This window comes from Grus americana, chromosome 1 (genome assembly GCF_028858705.1).
Source record: "Grus americana isolate bGruAme1 chromosome 1, bGruAme1.mat, whole genome shotgun sequence".
Lineage (NCBI taxonomy): Eukaryota > Metazoa > Chordata > Aves > Gruiformes > Gruidae > Grus > Grus americana.
The window spans coordinates 174,166,758-174,184,209 of NC_072852.1; the positions used below are offsets into that span (position 1 = coordinate 174,166,758).

Genomic DNA, 17,452 nt, shown 5'->3' on the forward strand with positions numbered 1-17,452 from the left:
ATAGGAAGAGACTTTATCCTGGAACAGGCCATGGTCCGTGAGAGTGACTGAGCAGGATGAAAGACTCCAACAGCAGATGCACAAGGTGGTATCTATCGCTCCAAACTTTTCATTTCCCAGCCAGACATATGGCTGAATCTTGTAATTTAAATGCAGATTATCTGTCCCAGCAGGAGTGCCTGAACATCCTGGAACCTGTGTTGCATTTCAGTAGGGGTGTCACTGACTTCTGTGTTGCATCATTTCAAAATATTTTGTTCTCTGCTGAATTTTAATTTTTCATGCTTTGAAAGGATGGATCTTCCTTGTAAAGATGCTTTTTACTCCTTTAAGCGGAAAAACAATTTCTGCTACTGAAAGCTAGTTTGTCTCCTGTTTACGCAGGAGGAATGAATCTCCCCATTTACAGTACTGGCATGGCTGAACCTCAGAGTGTTTGGGACCTTGACCTGGGATGGAGCTGCAGTGTACAATGCACAGTGCTGAGCTGTACACCAAGGGCCTTTTGATGCAGACACGTCATTTAGTCATGCAAATATAGAGGTTTCGTTAAATCATACAATCATGGAATCATAGAACGGTTTGGGTTGAAAGGGACCACAAAGATCATCTGGTTCCAACCACCCTGCTGTGGACAGGGACATCCTCCACTAGACCACATTGCCCAAAGCACCATCCAACCTGGCCTTGAACACTTCCAGGGATGGGGCATCCACAGCTTCTCTGGGCAACCTGTTCCAGTGCCTCACCACCCTCACAGGGAAGAATTTCTTCCTAATATCTAATCTGAATCTACCCTCCTTCAGCTTAAACCCATTACCCCATGTCCTATCACTACATGTCCTTTAAACAGTCCCTCTCCAGCTTTCCTGTAGGCCCCTTCAGGTACTGGAAGGCTGCTCTAAGGTCTCCCCGGAGCCTTCTCTTCTCCAGGCTGAACAACCCCAACTCTCTCAGCCTGTCCTCATAGGAGAGGTGCTCCAGCCCTCTGATCAGCTTCGTGGCCCTCCTCTGGACTCTCTCCAACAGCTCGATGTCTCTCTTGTACTGGGGCCCCCAGAGCTGGATGCAGTACTCCAGGTGGGGTCTCACAAGAGCAGAGTAGAGGGGCAGGATCACCTCCCTCGAACTGCTGGTCACGCTTCGATGCAGCCCAGGACATGGTTGGCTTTCTGGGCTGCAAGCACATGTTGCTGGGTCATGTTGAGCTTCTCATCCACCAGTATCCTCAAGTCCTCCTCAGGGCTGCTCTCAAGCCATTCCCGCCCAGCCTGTAGTTGTGCTTGGGATTGTGCCGACCCACATGCAGGACCTTGCACTTGGCCTTGTTGAACTTCATGCGGTTCGCACGGGCCCACCTCTCCAGCCTGTCAAGGTCCCTCTGGATGGCATCCCTTCCATCCAGTGTGTCGACCACACCACACAGCTTGGTGTCATCAGCAAACTCACTGCGGGTGCACTCGATCCCACTGCTCATGTCACTGACAAAGATGTTGAACAGTGCCGGTCCCAGTACTGACCCCTGAGGAATGCCACTCATCACTGATCTCCACTTGGACATTGAGCCGTTGACCACAACTCTTTGAGTGCAACCATCCAACCAATTCCTTATCCACCAAGTGGTCCATCCATCGAATCCATGTCTCTCCAATTTAGAGACAAGGATGTCATGCAGGACAGTGTCAAATGCTTTGCACAAGTCCAGGTAGATGATGTCAGTTGGTCTTTCCTTATCCACCAACACTGTAACCCTGTCATAGAAGGCCACCAAATTTGTCAGTAGGTATTTGGGTATAGGTATATAGGTATTAGGACATGCAATTTTGACCAGATTTTTTGAGGAGCAGGTATGAGAAGCAACACATGCACCTTTCAAAATTATATTGGGACCTGGACAAAATCCATGTGCCTAAATCCCAGGGATCCAGACTGCCTACTCTCCAGCACTGTCTAACCCACTAGACGTTTACTTTCCAGAAACATCATGGCCTGCTGTCAAATCTCTCAAATAAAAGTTTTGAGCCAACTCATATGCAGCCCAGTGTCAGGAAATGCCCCTGTCATCCACCTCAGATGTGTTGTGCTCCAGACTGACCAGACAAGATGCCCAACCTCTTCTGAAATTCTTAGAGGGGCCTTAACCTATTGGACTCTGAGTTCAGATTTCAGGGTCTTTGGTGTTCCATCTCACCTTGAAACGGGACAGTTTTTGAACTGTCAGCAGGTTAAGCTGCAGCTCCAAGATACAAAAAAAAAATGCTTAAATCACAGTCCTGGTGATACTCAGTGAGGGAGTAAGCTCTGCCGCTGAAGTTAAGCCACTGTGTAGGTGGCACAGGAAAAGTTGGATGGGCAGAAGGAGAGCAGGGAAGAGAAAGCCTGTTCTGGTGTGCTGACCCTGGCTGGAGGCCAGGTGCCCACCAAAGCCGCTCTGTCACTGCCCTCCTCAGCTGGACAGGGGAGAGAAAATATAACGAGAGGCTCGTGGGTCGAGATAAGGACAGGGAGAGATCACTCACCAATTACTGTAATGGGCAGAACAGACTTGACTTGGGGAAAAATTAATTTACTTTATTACCAAGCAAATCAGAGAAGGACAATAAGAAAATAAAACTAAATCTTAAAACACCTCCCCCGCCACTGCCTTCTTCCCGGGCTCAACTTCACTCCTGATTTCTCTCCCTCCTCCCCTCAGCAGCACAGGGGGATGGGGAATGGAGGTTACGGTCCGTTCATCACACGTTGTCTCTGCTGCTCCTTCCTCCTCAGGGGGAGGACTCCTCACACTCTTCCCCTGCTCCAGAGTGGGGTCCCTCCCATTGAGACAGTTCTCCATGAACTTCTCCAATGTGAGTCCTTCACACAGGCTGCAGTTCTTCACGAACTGCTCCAGCGTGGGTCCCCTCCATGGGGTGCAGACCTTCAGGAGCAAACTGCTCCAGCGTGGATCCCCCACGGGGTCACAAGTCCTGCCAGCAAACCTGCTCCGGTGTGGGCTCCTCTCTCCATGGGTCCACAGGTCTTGCCAGGAACCTGCTCCAGCGTGGGCTTCCCACGGGGTCACAGCATCCTTTGGGTGCATCCACCTGCTCTGGCGTGGCATGCTCCTTCTTTACTGACCTTGGTGGCTGCGAAGTTGTTTCTCTCACATCTTCTCACTCCTCTCTCCGGCTGCAGTTTCTCTTGTGCAGTTTTTTCCCCTTCTTAACTCTGTTATCCCAGAGGCGCTACCACTGAGGCTGATGGGCTTGGCCTTGGCCAGCGGCAGGTCTGTCTTGGAGCCGGCTGGCATTGGCTCTGTCGGACATGGTGGAAGTTTCTAGCAGCTTCTCATAGAAGCCATCCCTGTAGCCCCCCGCTACCAAAACCTTGCCATGCAAACCCAATACACTTGTCTCCCTCAGCAGCTGCAACGGAGGGGTGGAAGAGGGGAATGAGATGGACAATGTGGACATGTTACAGTGATTGCTCTCAAGGGAGCTATAGATGCTACAGGTGGTACAGAAGGCTGTGTCTGATGTGAAGCTTACATAGAAAGACATGGGCATCCCCAAAGGCACAGTAACGGTATGGCCCAACAGGTACTTGTTCTCAAGTCACCTCCATGCCAGTAGCTGGAGCACAGGTCCAAACACTAATGTGTGATTAGCCACATAGCTAAACTGTTAGTGTGGTCTTCTGGCCACTATATTGGCAATGGTCACCAGGGGTAAGGCCACATCAGGTCTAGGACTTAGGTAAAAAATACAGTTGTTGGCATGGCAAGGACTAGGAAGTCCCAGCTGCTAGGACTCATCTCCTAAGTGAAAGAGAAATGCCTTAAAACGCCGACTTTTTAAACTGGAAGTGTGCAGTAAATTACAATGCGGGACCCCGGAGAAGTGACTGGGTAACACAGCAGGGTGACAGCACAGGACTCAACCCGAGCTCTGTAGAGGAAGCCACACTACACCGCTGATCCCAGTAATCTTTGTATTGTGAAATGGTGGACAGAGGAGATGATAGAAAGAAACACACTGAGCATATTTTGATGGAATACCATTACCTTGTATGTCCAAACAATGCAACTTTTGTTTTAGCTCATGGGCAATGAACTAATTAATTAGATAGAACTGAATCAAATGGGATATATCCTAGCATAAAAAACATTCAAGCTACAGTAAATTTATGGGCAGGGTAAAAGATACATCCCTCAGGTAGGTTGTCACTGTGTTTATTGTCTAGACTAGTACATGCGGTGCTGTGGAGGGCAATTGTATATGTAAAAAATTTACATCCCTAAGGTACACAGAAAAGAAATGACACACTGAGAAGCCCATCAAAACTTACTTCAGAAAGTTGTTGTGATGTCTGTGTAAAGGTTCGTCTTCCATGGTATGCTAGAAGAGCTAAATCCTTTCTAAAAACTTGCGTGCAGGCTGATTAGTGAGCAAAACTGGAGACAAAGGTGAGAAAGGACAATGTAGGTGGTTTGTTTTTTTTTTTTTTCATTACTGTTCTTCCCACTGAATCTCCAAATGTCTCTTTAGCAAAATGTATCTGATATAGGTTAGGAATCAAGGAGTGTTTTCACATTTTGTGATGCTCATTAGCAATTGGTAGGAAAGAGAGCGGATCAACGTTTGACAGCCTTCTTTCACAAGCATAATCTTAAAATCTCTGTGTTTTAGAGAGAGATTTTGACATGCTCATTCTCCAAACCCCTGGCTTTTAGATTTCTCTTTGTATGTTTCAGTTTAAAATCCCAGCCAAGAAAATCATCACTTTCTGTGCCTTGTAGGCTTTGATCCTTTGAAAATCTGATTTAATGAATTCTGCCTTTTGCCTCTCACCTAGATAAACAGCCTTTAAAAAAAAAATAAACAAAACCAAAACACTAGTGCCATCAACAACACTAACAAATGTCCTGTATGTGAGCACAATTAGTAAGAAAATAGCCTTAGTGGTGTTTAGCCTGCAGACACCCGGTGGAACTCCGCAACGATAGATTCTAATTAAGGGATTGACTTTTCAAGAAAGATTAAAATAACAAAATGCATTTAGCTTTGCTCAATGATGACAGGGAGGGAATAGGAGAACCCTCAGCAACAATAAGAAGATTGTAAACACCAACAATGGACAAGAGCTGTTTAAAGGAAGAGAAAGAACACTTTCTTCAGCACCAAGAATAATCAGGAATAATGGATGCCTAAATAGAATAAGTAAGTTCAATGTTGATTATTGATATTCTTATTATATTCTGACTTTTGTGGGAACACAGGGATGTTACTTGTCAAGGACAGATTTATTCATGACCAAGGAAAATGGAAGGGCTCTGATTACCTTATTACCACTGCTAAATGTAACATCTACTTTCATGTGACCAGGGAGAGGCTACACCACTGCATTTCCCCTCATCATGGCAATGTTTGCATCAGGTCTGCTTTCTAGGCAGCCTTTGTAGAAATGTTCACCAGACATAACATTTACAGAACTGCAAACTCACTTCATCCTTCAAAGGAGCAGTGGCGGAGCCACCACCTTGCTGCTACAGAGAGAGGAGAGGAGCAACCAGGAAGGCAGCGGAGGCTGTACAGCATGGTGTGCTCCTGGCTTTGGCACTGCATCCAGGGGCGGGAGGTGCTCTATTTCTAGCATGAACTTGAGTAGATCCTTGGCTCCACCATCAGGATTGCTTTGTCAGGTGTCTAACCAGATTGGTGGAGAGGACAGAAATAAAGCTGAAGTCTTTATAGTCTGCTACTGCTATTCAGCACTGCTGTAGGGATTTCTCCTACTTGCTCTGGAGAAAGACACGTTTTGGGGTTAGAATAGCTCCAAAGCCTCTAAGAAAATATAGCTTTTAACTCAAATTTAAAAAGCCATACTCAAGATTGTTAAGCATTTCTAGGTTATCAAGATTCAGGCTCAGGGAGAAGTCTAGTTGCAGTCAATGCTAGCGCTAAAAGCTCTCATTAAAAACACTGTAGTGTGACCCATCATGTTTTCTGGGTCTCGATAGTGGAAGTGTATGCTATTATTGCTGAGAGAAGTAGAGCCTTCAAATTAACCTGGACTGTGTCCATTAAAGCTCTTGTAGAAAAGCATAACCACTTCCACTGAAGTCTCAGGATCCAGAAATGGACATGGAGCAATACGCAGTTCTGGGTGTCCTCAGTCAGAGGTGAATCCAGCAAGGCTCTGAGATTGCCTTCTTCCTTGTCACCTGTGGACAGTTTCTGATGGTCCCTCAGAGTGTTTCTTTTCAAACAGAAAAATAATCACATTTGCCCCTCCCTACTGACATAAAATGCCCTGCTCTTCCTCTGGCACGTGGGCTCGCCAGGTGAGCGCCTTTCCTCCGTTCCACGATGTGGACAGAGCTGGGGATGTGTACTATTTTAGGTCATTGTAATGTGATGTTTTTATCAACATTTCCCAGCAGTTATTCAAATAGAAAGATAACTGGGGATTATTTTTTTTTGTTCCACTGTAGAGGATGCACGCGAGTGTAGCATTACAGCACCTACCATGCAATTGTGATGGCATGTGATGGCAACGTTTCCAAATAGTCTTTCCCACAACAAAAGGTCAGCAAGTAACCACTCAGACAGACACAATGACAGACTTCCTTTCTACCTGACATGTAATCTTCCCAGAAAATGAAGACAGAAATTACCGAGTACATTTGTAAAACATAGAATGAGAGGTGTGTGTACAAAACCAATTAAGGAAAGAATTGCTTTTTGCTGCTTTATTCCTGGTGCACTCTTTTGGAAATTTACCTCCATCTACTAATTAACCTCTGGGTGACTTTATGTAAATGTAAATGGCATTCTTTGCAGTATTGCTGTGGTAGTGTAAGTGATTTAAAGTGATATAAAGTGCTTTAAAGGTAGCCAACAAAGTTTCTTTTTAATGTATTACACTATAAAGATTTTGGAATGATCAGGCTCTCTTAGAATGGGAGATAGATGAGGAAAAGGAGGAGAAAAGGTGAAAAGTGATGTGAAAGATACTGGGAAGATACACAGAGCTCACGGGCCACATCCCCAGCTTGATAAACACGCCCAGGACCACTAACTCAGTGTAGATGTTTAAACTGACATCATCTCAGGACCTGGTCTCATACATTGAAAATAAATATTTAGGATGTTAACTGGAGTCCTAGAGCCCTTGGTGATCTCAGAGAAGCAATTTCAGTAGATCAGAGAGTATCACTTAGGAAGCCAGGTGATTGGCTTCCCTTATGATGGCTTGCTGTGCAATTAGTTTTCCTGTGTGTCTGAGACATCAGGGACAAAGAGTCCTGTGAGGGAATTTAACTAAGGAAACAGTGGCCAGATCTACAGAGATTTGTTGTTACACCTAAAAGATTTCAGAGCAGAATTAGCCTAGGTGACCTGGTGTCACAAACACCCAAAGCATTTGGGACAGCAAAGACATGAGGAGCGACCAAATCAGTGTCAAAAGAGCTGGAGTCCCTGCCGAAGCCAAGTGTGCTCCTGATGCCCACTGAAGCGTTTGGCATGATGAACATGTCTGGCGATGCCAGTAAAATTTAGAAACCTATTTTAGGATGAGATGAGTCAGACCCTAAAGGTGAGTATCTTTCTCCATTAGAGAAGGTGCAAGGGTGGTTGGTCCTGATGTAAATGCATGTGTTTAAACAGAAATATCCCAGTCCCTCAGGCAAGCACAGCTAATATAAGGGGTGGTGCTGGAAGATGAGAGAGGTAGGAGATACATCACCTAGGTGCCTGCTGTGTATTATTATTATTATTCATAACATATGTATTAAATCATTATGCATTAAAATGTGCATATTACATATTGTATTGCATGTCATATATATATTATTGTCAGAGTACTGATGCATCATTAAGAAAATAAAGTATGAGCTGATTCAGCCCCTGGAAATGATGGCTAAGTGCTCAGCTCGAGAGAGTACCAGGCTGTAACTCCCAACCCCATAAAGCTACTGCCTTGCAGCCCACGCTTAGGCTCCTTGGGTGCTGGGACGGGGGAAATTCTACTATATAGCTGGTTTCAGTCATTCTTGGTTAGTTTAAGAGGCTCCCTGCTCAGAACTCTGGCTGTGGTGAGTCCCAGGCACCTGATTCTCCCTGTGACATATACGGAATGAGTATTTCACACTGCACAGTACGAATTCAGTACAGGGAGCCTACCAAGCGATGTGCGGCAAAACTCGGTGCTGTCATGTTGTCTGTGGATGTAAAGCCAGGCGTCTAGAAGTTAAGCACAGTAGCAGCTAGCCCATAGGCTCACAAATTTTGCTGGATTTAAGCTGTTGTCTGTGAAATGCTCAGACACTTGGAACAACGCCAAACAGCTACCTGGTTCACTATCTGCATAGAACAGTGGATAGTCAGGCTGAGAGATTTACTTCAAGGCAGTCTGGGGGAAAAAAAATGAAGATTTCAGAGAAATATTAAGGGAAAATTATATCATCAATTATATGATAATGGCATTAGGCAACTTTGCATGCTGCTATTAGATGGGGGAGTGAGTTTTCAGTATGATGGAGAGGCAGGCATGGTGATAGCCATGACTACAAGGGATTTCCTCCTCAGGGCATCCTGACCATCAAAGTTTCCCCAGTTACTCTACTGGGAGAGCAACCTGCTTAACATCTCCCCTCCACCCACCCTTTTCCCAATAAACCTGTTCCTGGGCAAAATAGGGGTACATAACATTCTGAAAGATGTCGAGGAAATTTCTAAGATGCCGTCTCTATTTGCTACCTCATTGCTGCTGAAAAGAGACGTTTAGCCTGTGGGATCTTCGGCAGAGCAACGCCCAGGCTGCCGGCAGGGCACTCTCCATGAGAGCCCCTCACTCCGCAGTGTGCTTTCAAACTTCCACCCACTGCAGCCGGCATTTATTTGTGTCTCGGTTGGAGAGGCAGGTTTCCCTCCTGGCTCCAGTGGGTAAAAAAGAGGAGTGGAAGTTCCTAACGCTGGGGCTGTCAGATGGCGATGCTTTGCAATCAGCCCCAGGTTTTCCAGGTTCAGCGTAACTTTGCATTGCTACAAGACACATACCAAAGACACGGTGGCATAGGAGGGGCGCTCCTAATAAAAGAAAGCTTGTTCAGAGGGAAAACGTGGCAGACTAAGGAAAAGGACGGAGCTGCCTTTTCTCTCCCCACGACTGGCCTCATGCTCCGGTGTGTTTCCATGGAGGCTGTTGCTGTCACTGCATGGCTCACGCTGGAGTGTCACATTGGAGGGGAGCCAGCTCAACAAGAAAAATAAAGTGAGTTTTTAAGAGGTAATGTGGTAAATGTTCTTCTCAGTCTGGCTACCAATATGTGCTGTCTAGCCTGAGGCGCGCAGCACATATGGGTGAAGCTACTGAAGTTTGGTACTTCTAACTTCTCGAGTCACTTTTTACAAAACCAAAGGAGACATATTAGACTAATTGAGGAAAAAAAAAAAAAAGGTAAGGAAAGGCAAGGCCGAGTGATCTGATCTCAGCAGACTGCCACCGCCACTATCTCAATTCTTATTCTGGGGATTACAGGCTTTCCCGCATACCGGGGGATTTTCCCTGCTGCTTAGGCACCGGCAGAGCGGGTAGCTGTTCACAGCAGCAGACGGCTGGGGTAGCAAAGCGCCCCGGCCACGCTGATGGTGCCCAGGCAGGTGATGGTGTCCAGGGCAGTGGCAGATGCTGGCATTTGGGCCACCTGCCTGGGGCAGCTGTAATGGTAGCCCTGCCCTCCCGCTCTCCTAGCAGCTGCTAGAATAAGCGGCCTGGCTCCAGCTCCTCCTTTCTTCATGGAAAATTCAATTTTACCTCCACTGCTGAGACTGGAATGAGCTCTGGTGCTAGCTGCTCTGCAGAGAATTTGGTCAACCTGCTTGGGGGGGCTGTGTTAGAAAGGGCAACTTTTAAAGCAAAATATAGGTGATGTCTGCTCTTCGGAAATCTGCTCCTCTCTCACTGACGGTCTTTCAAGACACTTCAGCAGTCATTTCGCAGTGTGCCCCTGGGCTTCTGGGAGAGCATCACAACCTCCTCCTCTTTTTCCCATCTGTCAGCTCAGTAGCGACAATAGGGCAGACTGGAGTTTCTTTCAGCTCATTCGATTTCTATGGTTAGCATTTGCCAAGTGCTCAACCATTTGTAAAAATCATGTCATCAGTTGTCATTAGAAAGAGAATTGATAACTGGTATTTACTGAGCTTTCCAGTCACTCAAATGAATTCATTCTCTTAGTTTAAAAAACAAAACCCACACAATCAAGCCCAGACTTTAAGTAAGCAATTGCTACAATACGATGCTTAGGTTTTTGAGCTGTTAGATTGATACTCAGTGGCACAACTATGGTTAATAATCTGTGAAACTCCCCATTTAAAAAAAAACAAAACACAAATATAACTAATTAAAAAAATAATTTACTCATCTGAAATATGATGAAACCTCTTAATGCTTGTGAGTCATCAACCTTTGATCCAGAAAGCATATGATCCAGAAAGCACTATGACTGTGGATATGTCCATGATGTCCGGGTGCAAACCCTGCCATTTCAAGCCAACCTAATGAAATAGCAGAAGTGTTGAAAAGAACCACTTCTAATGTGTCCCATTTCCAGTCTGATTCAGAATCTTTTCCACTCTTGAGACTGCATAAATATCTCCCAAATCCAAGAGATTCTGGTACCAGAAAAGTCAAGTTGTGTGGCCTTGAAATAAAAATTAAAAAAAAAAAGTTATCAATTTGAATATCTTAATAATGCAAGAAAGCATCTGTAAGACAGGGTGGAAGATGGGAAAGAAGGAACGCTGTCTGAGTAAAGAGAAAGCATCTAAGTGCTTATTTGTTTGGAGATTTATTCTGTTGTAATTTATTTAACACCTCCGTGGAGAACAAAGAACTCTGCTGAATTAAAAACAACCAGGAAAAAAGAGAATTTCTTGAAAATATTTGTTACACCTAAAACCTGTCAAGAAAAGCATGAAAGATTGCTATGATAATATCTGCATAGAAGATATCCCAGATGTTTGTGGTTGCCTGCTAGGTATGAAATCAGATCCATGCCCAGCTGAACGTGTTCCTTTGCTAACCTGCCTGCAGAACGCTTCTCAGTCCTGTGCACAGAACCCAGCCATTTCTGAAACATTTCTTTCTGCTTTGAAACTGCTCCGCCAGGTCTTTCATATGCAGAACTTCTTTTGTAGCCTATGAAACCCAATGCACAGGGAACAAATTAGACAACACCAATTTTGCACAGACACAGTGGAGTGCAAAATAACCAGGAGCCACAGAGAACACAACACAGTGGGAGCTACACGGAAAATTTGGAAAGATCATCCCACACCATATCTGTGCCATACCAAAAGCGATGTAGCAGCTTTAATGTTCATATAAGAATACAGTATGCCTCTCTTTATAAAAGCACTGTTTAATTGATCCCCATTTTTTTGTCTCCTAAACAACCAAACACAGTGTTCAATTTGGGGAGCTGAGATAATGGAATTGAGCATGGAGCTTAAAATGACATAAAAAAATTTCTCTGGGTGATGTTTATGTTCATAAATTCAGCCACAAACTAAAGAGTTTTGAAAGGAAAATCCAGCGCAACCCATTCCGTTCCTGGGCGTCGAATTGAGACGGTGTCCAAAGCCAGGAAGTGCTTGCCTCCATTTTTTTTTGTCTTACAAAAACATTAACCAAACATTGGAGAGATGAAAAAAACAAACCCTCCTTTTTTCCCAGAACATGTTCCTTGATGACTATTCCCTATTAACTTTTGCCAGTGTTGGATTATACTAAATCAGGAAGTGTCCCTCCTGTTCTTCTGCCTTTTAAATAAGATCATAACCCCTCAAGGGCTCTTGCTAAAAGAAGGCAAGTTTTAAAAAAATAATTAAAAAAGTAGTGCACGATCTCAATCCAAGGTTATAGAAAGGGCACAAAGCTTTTCGATCAAGGGAGTGAAGCATTAATACTTTGCGGCCCCACTTTCCTAGAATAAGTGTCTTGGCAACATTGCTAGTCTAAATCTGGCAAATTGAATATTTTGATCTCTGTCCCTGGAGAAAAACATGCACCTATTATATCAGATTATAATTTTCCTCTTTTGTGCAGTGTAATGGAGCTATTCTCCATTATATACTTTATTGTATCAGAGAAGCTGCATTGTGTACACTAACATTGCCATTTATGCGCCGGGCTAGGTTGTTTTTGTTGGTATTTTTTAAGGAGAGTGAGCTGAAGGGAAGGAGATTTCCTGATCATCTGTCTAAGAGTAAACAATCGGTTTATACAAAGTACAGAAAAAAACCATAGATGTGGTGTACAAAAGCTACAATTTTGATACCCGAGGAATATTCCTGCTGATGTTTGAGTGAGCCACATGAAATACGATAGCGGATAGCGCTACTTCCACATTTTAGATGGACCGTTTTGGTTAATGGCCACCTAGAAGTTGACTATAAACCCTCACGTTTGATGGCAGAGTGCCGTGCATGCTGAAACACTGTCTAAGCAGATTCAAAGACACACAAGCTGACATCCTTGCCCCAGAAAGTCTGGGGCCTCATGCTGGATGGCGACTCTTGGATAAAAGGGCAAGGCCCACGTATCCATCTTGAGCTTAACACCAGTTTGAGTGGAGAAGGAGCGGAGGAAGCGCTTGGTAGATGATCACAGGTTGGATTGCAAGACAGCAACCATACCCGAAAGGCTTTATCTGCTGATGTGGTCAATTCCTTAGCAAAAAAAACCCAACCAATCCGTTTACGTGCCTGTATCCAAAAGGGAAGGCTTGTGAAAGGAATTAGTAACACAATCCCTCAACTGCAGGTATTTGAATTGATTATCTGTCAACCCAAAGGTTTCCCTAAGTTCAGCAAATGAACACAATCTGTCTTCTAAAATATATCATGTAATTTGTTAAAGCTTTTGTCTAACCATGCATCCCAAATAAAAATGCATTTAGGTTTTGGTTTGAGTAGTAAGGTTGATTTTTTTTTTTTTAGTTTGAGTTAGAAAATTGAATACAAGCTGAAATGGAATAAATGATAGCTTAAGAATAATTTTTTTATAACTGGTGTTAATTTAAATGACAAAATCTCTCAATATTCAGCACATTACTGATTTATTTCACATGTGTCTTTAGTTGTTTCAGGCTCACATTGTTAAAATATGCTATTGATTTTCTGTTTTCTTTTGTTTTGAGGTTCCAGTGTGCTCTCTGCTGGTGATGCCATTCCCCATTTTGAAAAGTGATTGATTCATTATGATTAAATTTAAAAAAAAAAAAAGCCGAGACTTAAAACATGCTTAAGGTAGAAGTTGCTAAATTGCTTTCAAGAGTATTATTTACTTGCACATTTGCTGGATTAGAATCTAAGACAAAATGCAAATAGGACAATGGATATTGGGGAAGAACGGTGAAGAAAATTCTGCACCAGTGGAGGACAAATATAGGAGAGGTGAGAGGCTGACGAGCAGTACGGCAAGATTTTATAGGACCTTCTTTTTAGTAAGTTTTAGGAAACTCCATTAGCGGAAGAACAGCTACAGGGAGACTGGATAGAGCCATCTGGGATTGTAAGTGATGGGACTCTGTAAAAGTGAATTAGTACCGCTTTGTAGGCAATATGACAGAAGCAGAGAAGGATTACGGAAAAAAATCTAAAATACCCATGTAAACACACTTGTGGAGCTTATGAAAAAGTAAGTAACCAAAAATGTTCCGTCGGCCCATTTGTTCTCCTGGCTTCCAAAAGTATGTTTTTTTCTATTTTTAGAATTGTATATGGCAATACACTGTTAAGGTTCCCGATTCAAAATTTAAGACTCTTGTTTCTGGGAAAAAAAAAAAAAAAATGGCATTCTTGCTGAAAAGTCCCATTGATTAATTGGAAATGTGATTAAAGTTCCTTCTTTCAAGAAAAAAATGAAGAAAAAAAGAAAACTTTCTAAATCTTTAGAAATACTAAATGTTTTCAAAGTATTTCTGTGCAAAAATGTAAGCCAGAACATTTTCAAATAGGCAACATATGCTCAGCTTTGTTAAGCCAGATGAGAATGGAAACAGAGGGGTCAGGTATATGGAGTGAGCCAAGATGGTGATTTAGTAGGACAGGTTTTCCATAAAAGCACGTGATTGAGAACTACATTTCTCTATAAATCTGTGATATATATCAAATACTAATGTGTAATATCCCTACTTCTGTATCAATCTATTGATATATAATCATGTAATACATTTCTCCTGCAAATGTAGCTACATATTTTTTGCTTTAGATACTGCCCTGCAAATTCATGCATATGGGTAATAGTTCTTAGTAGCAGGCAATAGACCATGTAAACAGCCAACATAGCACATAATGAACCTCACGGAGAACAAATTTTATCACCAAATGTCAGTCAGCCAACCCTTCTTCTAGCTGATTTCCTTAGATATATTAGATAAATGAATAAAATATTTCTGAGTATGACAAAATAAATATTGATGGTTTTAAATATTTTATCTGAAATTCAATGGAAATAGCTTCGTCTGCTTCTCAGGGCACAGCAACGCGTGTAACATCGTGTTCCTCTGTTATGCACCTTATCACACTGTCTACATGCAATCTTCTTCCCGCTATCACTATTCATTTTTCATGTGCCAAGTATTCATTAATCCTTTAACCTCAGTAGGTAGAAACCAGTTTTTCTCTGCAGAACGCTCAGAGCTGGGAAATTGTTGCTCCCTGTTGCAAGGGGTTAAGAAGGATGAATGTTAATACTCGTGTTTTTTATTGATAAATGTGAATATAACCTATGCATCTATCCAGGGAATGTTTCCAGTGGTGTTCTATAGTAGCCTGCTTCCTATGGGATTGCATATTTTATCTTTTAAAACATTGTGTTACGACGTTAACTTTTGACTTGGGTAAAATCTGCTGAAATCTAATGAATCACATATGTAACTTCTGGTGAGTTGTTGGAACTGGTTCTGTATCTAAAGTAATAATACAAGGAGATGCGTTGCTCAGGTCATTAGACTAAATTTTTACTCACTTTTCCCCAAAAGAAATGATTACACCAGAGGCAAAATTATAATAACAAAACACACCTAATCCCCTTTATAGCTTGCAGAGACATATATTTATATAGAATGTGAGGTACAGTTCTGTTAATAACTATTTTAACATTTCTTATTTGCTATTCTGCCTTTTTTTTTTTTCTTTAACCTTCTGGAAATAGAGGCAGGTTGCAGGGACAAACAGCGTGGGGGTTATGTTACCTAAACTGTTTATGCCAAACCATAAGTGGAGGACCAGGTACGGGAACACACGAAGTGATGCATAGATGTATTTCAGGCAGTTGGCATGAAATCCTCTAAGGGAACAAACATCGGTTCTGGTTCTTCTGGCTTCCTCAGTAAATATTGTGTAGAGCAGCAAACATCAGTTTGTATTTACTGAAAGTAATAGCGTTTTAGCAGTAATTATTTACCTGAGCTCAGCCTGGCTTTCTGTGTAAATATGCAAGCTATACAGGCTTTTACAAACACACTCACGCAATGTGCCAACCTAGTAGACAAGGGATCCCTCTTTTTCCATTTTATTTACCAAATTATTGCTATGAGTGGAATCCTCTGGAGCTGCTGAGCTGAGCTTGAATTTGAGGAGGACGAGGGGTGGGGACTCATGAAAAATTTGCCATTTTCTATCTGCTCTGACCATGGCTTTTGCCAGGGTCCAGCACAGCACGCTGACTATTCCCAAGGCTATTAAGCTTCCTTAAACTGAATCCCAGCCCCCCAACATTGCCCAGAAACCATCTTAACAGCCAGGGCTGGTCAAAGCTCACCTGCCCTCTGGCCACGCCGTGTTTACTTCATGCAACAGGAACCATAGGGGAGGAGGCGGAAAACAGCCACATCAGCTTCACATTAACAAAAGGCTCTCCAAGGCAAGGGAATCAATCCCTAGGTAACCTGTCAGGGCAGCTTAATAGCTCTGACACTGGTCAGGCATGGGCCAGGATCCTTCCACCAAAATATTTCACTGTGTAAGAACCCTTTTGAAAAGAATTAGAGATTTGCTTCTTAAAGTTTAACGCTCTCTGGATTTGTTTCCTAAGGTTTTTAAAGTTCTTTTAAAACATCCATGTAATAAAAAGAGCTTATGTTTAAACAAACTTTAAGATTTCGGGATCAGTTTCTCTGTATATTGTTACTAAAGCATTTACAACCCAGTATTTGCAGTCCTTACATGTGAAAAACCTTCCCATAAAGGAAGTTCTCATTTTGCAGACGCGCGACTCAAGACTTACACGCCGACCTCCATGCAAAAAAAAAAAACCCACCACCTCACATACTTCTCACAGGCTGCAGTGTGTCTGTGGAAAAAAAAAAAAGAAGAAAAAGGCAAGGTTTGCAGCGCTCAGCCCCGCAGCCCGCCAGGTAACCGCGCGGGCCGCTCTGCCCTGCACGGCCCGCGGGGACGAAGAGAGGCGGCCAACGCCGGCCCCGCCGCCCGGCCCCCGCTGCCCCGCCAGCAGCGCGGCCCTGGGACGGCGCCGCCCGCTCCGCGCCTCAACTCCCCGGCCCGCCGCGCCGGGCCCGGCACCCGCCCGCCCTCGCGGGCCCCGCCCGCCCCCCACCGCCGCTCACTCTCCGGGGCTCCCCGCAGCGACCCCGTGTCCTGTCCCTCCCCAGGGCTCCCCTCAGCGTCCCCATCGACTTGTCCCCCTCGGGACTTCCCTCAGCGCCCCCACCGCCTTGCCCTCCCCGGGCTCTCCTGAGCGCCCCCACGGCCCTGTCGTGGCCGTCCCACGGGGCTCCCCCCAACACCGCCCCCGCGCCGCCCCCCTCGGGCCTCCCCATTGCCCCGGGACCTCCCCCCCTCCCCGGTCTCCTCCATCGCCCCGCACCCCGCCGAGCCTCCCTCAGCGCCCCGTTAACCTGTCCCCGCCCTACCCCGCCTGCCCTCAGCGCCCCCCCGCCCTGAGCCTCCCCTCGGCGCCCCCGCTGCCGGCCCCGCCCTGCCCCTCCCCGCAGCGCCCCCGGAGGCCCCGCCGACCTGCCCCTCCCCTCGGCGCCCCCCTGCCCTGCCCCCCGCGGCCGGGCGGGCCGGGGCCGGGCGGGGGGCGGTGCGGCCGGGCGTTCCCGTCCCCACCCCTCGGGGCGGGGCGGGCGGTGCACCGGGCCCCGGGGCGGCCGAGGGGCGGGGGCGCGGCCCCTCCCCTCCCCCCGCCCTGCTGCCGGTGGGGGCGGGGACGCGCCGCATGCCAGCGACGCCACCGGCGCCCGCCGCGGCCGGAGCAGGGGCCGGGAGCTGGGGAGGGGTACACCGGTCCGGACCGGGCCCTTTGTCTGAGCGGCCGGTGGGGTGTCGCGGCGGCGGCCTCACCGTGAGGCGAGGCGAGGCGAGGTGAGGTGAGGCGGTGCCGGGAGCCTCCACCCCCGGCCCACCCTGCCCCCGGCTCATCATGTGACGCGGGT

At 45.4% G+C, this 17,452-nt stretch overlaps 1 protein-coding gene across 8 annotated transcripts in view; it reads left to right on the forward strand.

Moving 5' to 3' along the window:
* The first annotated feature begins 17,185 nt into the window (after positions 1-17,185).
* The window catches only part of KLF12 (KLF transcription factor 12), a 264,264-nt gene continuing 263,997 nt past the window's right edge, over positions 17,186-17,452 (forward strand). For 3 of the 8 annotated variants that reach the window (XM_054844567.1, XM_054844479.1, XM_054844309.1), the window contains exon 1: positions 17,189-17,450. The gene's annotated coding sequence lies outside the window, so the exon portion shown is untranslated. Of the gene's footprint in view, positions 17,451-17,452 lie in introns of all 8 variants that reach the window. The other 5 variants (XM_054845333.1, XM_054845161.1, XM_054845509.1 and 2 more) reach the window with 4 other exon arrangements.